This window comes from Electrophorus electricus, chromosome 6 (genome assembly GCF_041902795.1).
Source record: "Electrophorus electricus isolate QZ-2024a chromosome 6, ASM4190279v1, whole genome shotgun sequence".
NCBI lineage: Eukaryota > Metazoa > Chordata > Actinopteri > Gymnotiformes > Gymnotidae > Electrophorus > Electrophorus electricus.
In genome coordinates this window covers 34912876-34917055 of record NC_137502.1, presented here as the reverse complement: position 1 = coordinate 34917055, position 4180 = coordinate 34912876, and the positions used below count along the sequence as shown (strand labels likewise).

Here is a 4180-nt window from a genome sequence, read left to right as displayed (position 1 = left end):
CAAGTTCCTCTGCCCTGCCCTAAATTCCTCCCACCGCCTGACCTCCCTCACAAACTCCTCCCACCTCACAAACCCCTCCCACTCCTGAATTCTTCCCGCCTCCAGCCAGAGTAAGGGCTTTTCATGGTCACACAAATGTACACAAACAAAAACAGAAAGCAACAAAGACATGCAACGTCTTTCTCAAGCGAAAGGACTGAGCTCCAGATGAACTTTCTACATGTATAAATAGCTTTACGATTTGTATCTCTAGTCCTTGGTATAGCTTTAGAGATTACTGATAGATAAAAAAACTGAAGGGGGTGCTCCTGAGAGGGCCCCTTGTGAAAAATAAATAAAAATAAAATATTGCCCCATTTCAGTCTAGAAGTGGCGTAAAGGTTGAAAAAGCACAAACAGAACAAATGTTTTCTCTCTCTGCTATTTTTTTGTTTGTTTTTTTGTTTTGTTTTCTCTTTGGGTTTGTTGACCTGTGGCGATCTGTCTCTGCGTACAGAACTGTAAATATATATCACCAAGGTAGCCGTAGCTCTGACAGTCAGTTTAGCTTTGCCAGCTTCCGGGCAATTTTTCCGAAGCTCATGTCCCGGAAAACCCAGAGTCACATGTGAATGTGATTTCTAGCACAAACCCCACTGGGTCATATCCACTACACACACCCACAGCAAAGCGCATGTGTGTGAGTATGTACGTGTGTGTGGATATGAGGGGATGTGCCTATAGGTGTGTGTGTATGAGTGTGTGTTTGTGTGAGTGTATTTTTTAAAGTATCTATTTGTGGACTAATTGTTAATCAATTTGGTGGAATTGCTATGTGCTCAAGTCACCTGGGAACAGCTAGGCAACATGCTGATGTGTTTTCACTAACAGCTTGTCCCCAGTCATCTGACCAGTCATCTGACCAGTCACCTGACCTGTCACATGACCTCTTGTTTTGTTTTGTTTTTTTAAGCCAAATATTGATGTTTTTTTTCTCTTTTGAATGCCTGGGTTTTGTCTGGTATTAACACAGATGTTGACATCGAACCCTCCTGGTGTTTGTGGTCTCTCTGTTCTTCTCACTGGCCTGTTTAAATGAGGAGAAATTCCCAAACCCTGTATGAGCAGTTTTAGGAGGGTCTGATGAGGTTCTCTGCTACCTGGGTTACCTGCTCATGTTCTAACAGGTGTGGTGTGCTAGCATTACTGATCTTTTCATTGGTCGAAATATGGCCTGACAGCTACATCAACGATGACCAGTGGACTTTAAGAACCAGAGTCAGAATCAGTCACGTTCATTCACCAATATCTCCGGATATTAAGTTTGCTTCATTATACCCCAAAACTACAAAAATAAAACAGTAGACAAAGTCTCCTGTAGTCATCATTGGGGGATGCCTGATTGTGTTTGGGGCATACCACTGAGTGTGTGGGCATTCTCTGAATATCACACCCCATTGCTAGCCAAGTGACCCGAGGACCTGTGGCATGCTCTGAGGTGGTAGCAGGAGGAGCTTGGGGTCGTCCGCGTGACCCCTGTCCTCTGTTGCCATGACACTGACTACACACTGGAACCCACACCACAATTTATTCCTCACTGTATTTGTCTTTATACGTATTAAGATCTGAATTAAAACCCTGACAAACACCCTTTTCCCCCGTATTTGTTTCTAAGTGTTAATAATTGTTTAGACATCCTTCATAGCTGCTCAGGCTGGCGCAGGTGAGCACGGGGTGTGTGTAGCGCGGAGAAGTGTGCGCCTCAGCATATGGAAAACCAAGCTTCAACACCACAATATTCCTGCTCCTACTGCCCGGCACCGAGCCTCAGAAAGCTTTGCATTGTGTTTTGTTAACAAGCATCGTTCTCAGCAGGCGCACATGGAGCCATGCTCTTACTGATAATGATCAATACAAACCAATCAATAAACATGAGCTTTGACTATCTTTCTTGTTTTTTGTTTGTTTGCTCTGTGATAGGACTTTGGGTCCAGAGGAGCATTGCCTGTTCACATTTGCTCTTCTGAATAATCATTGTTTTTTGTAATAAAGAATTATCTCTAATAAATCTGAAAATATATAAACACATTATATATATATATATAACATTTCTTCTGTGTAAATAAATAAATAATAATGAATAATATTTTACTACGAAAATCCAACACAGTACGGATGGTTAAATGGATGTTTATGTGTATCGTTCTGATCTCTGACTGTCTGACTGCTTTTTTATAAAAAGTTTATAATATAGGCCTAACATGATTGTGATATATTACACAACTTGTCAGACTACATTGTGAGGAGATATGGTATATTTTTGATCTTTGTCTCCCGGATCAAGCGGTTACTGTCCATTTCCTAGGTCAGGTGGGTAGCAAAGGACTGGAGGATGTCCAGGAGCAGGGTTGGAGATGAACTCTGCAGGGTGGTAGATGTCCAGGAGCAGGGTTGGAGATTAACTCTGCAGGGTGGTAGATGTCCAGGAGCAGGGTTGGAGATGAACTCTGCAGGGTGGTAGATGTCCAGGAGCAGTGGTTGGAGATGAACTCTGCAGGGTGGTAGATGTCCAGGAGCAGGGTTGGAGATGAACTCTGTAGGGTGGTAGATGTCCAGGAGCAGTGGTTGAGGTACATCTGCAAGTTGTACTTGTACTAAACTCTGAGATCTTCCAGACTATTGATATCTGTACCTACCTAATAGCTTATAAGTAAGCTGTTATTATTAATGTAATTTGATGCAAAGTTTTTACTAATTTACTGGCAACATTTTATTCTGAGCCAATTTTCTCAAAGCTGGTGTAATGTTTAGAGCTCAACTGTAGCTGATGTGAATCCAAATCTACAAACCAACAGAACTGCACAGCACTGCACAACACAGTACAGCACAGCACAGCACTGCACTCTGCATACTGCACACTGCACTGCACTACACAACACAACACTGCACACAACGCAGCACTGCACAGCACTGCACATCTTTCCCTGACTCCACCCACCAGCTAATTAGCGAAGCGTGCGCAGAGTTGCTCTGGTGGGTCTCAGAGCGGGTGAAGGCTGATCTCTGCAGTGCCTCAGGGCTACGGGAGCAGAGGCTACCGCTTCTGTATGTAGCCGTGTCGTAATGGACTGGGAGTGGGGGACGTTCACCGAGTTCCTCACACACTGTGGCTCTGGTCCACTACCTCAGAACATTTGGCATCAATGCCCTCCAGGCATCTCCCAGAGCAGGGCTGCCCTGCAGAAGGGGTCGGGCGCAGGCGTGCGTAAAAGTACCAAATTACTGAAACACAAACCCCAGCGCTGTGGTGGAAACAGACACACGGCAGTAGACCGAGCAGAAATCATCTGTAATGATCATGAAGCTATTTTCACACACCCAGACGGCATCTAATCAAGATTCTCTTCAGGTGTGAAATTTGACTCTGTGGGTGTTAATCTAACAGCGCTGTTACCCCTCAGACGTGCCTGGTGACCCACGTCTACCACATGATCCGGCACAGTGCCGTCAAACATGAATATGGCAGAACTGGGCGGCGTGTGTAGTTCATGTGGCATCTGTTTGATCTGGGAAGAACACCAGAGTGGAAAAACTCCATTTCAGTAAGCGGTTTCCCTCCTGATGCGGCCCGCTCTGAGATCCTTCAGCTCACTCACACGCTCTAACTCATAAAGTGTGACAAGGCTTCAATACAACCTTCACCGGTTATCCGCCCCATAGTCCATTTCCAGATTGATTTTTGAACAATTCACTTTTTATTTATGCTAGGTGCTTTTAGAGTCTGCTGAGTAGCAGCGAGATGCACGCAAGGCCGTCTGACAAGTATGGATCATGAGACATGGAGGGCGTTCTGCAGAATGATAGCATTGCAGTCCAGATACTTCGTCCTCGGTCTGCTTCGAATGAGGAGAAGAAACAAAACAAGGCGCACAACTCAACAGATGGCTGTCCTCTGTCTCGTACAGGGGTCACAGCACCGTGAGCGGCTGAACCGGGTGACTGAGAAGATCATGTTTGGTGTGACGTTGCCCTGCAGAACTACAGTTTGATTCGATGTGCACTCTGCGTCACACAGCTGCAACACACCACATGCTCTGCTGAGTGTTCTGCTAAACGCCGGATGCTCGGGTTATCCACACAGCAAACCAAGGTGCCACCCAGAATCTGCCCAGATCGGACACAAAGTCCAGGACTGCCAGCC

General features: G+C 45.4%; 1 protein-coding gene across 2 annotated transcripts in view; it reads left to right on the top strand.

Annotated features, from left to right (window-relative positions):
- Positions 1-1934, top strand: part of shisa6a (shisa family member 6a) — a 71708-nt gene extending 69774 nt beyond the window's left edge. For both annotated transcript variants that reach the window (XM_035524888.2, XM_035524887.2), the window contains one exon: positions 1-1934. This exon is cut by the window's left edge and continues 1611 nt beyond it. The gene's annotated coding sequence lies outside the window, so the exon portion shown is untranslated.
- Positions 1935-4180: the final 2246 nt, after the last annotated feature.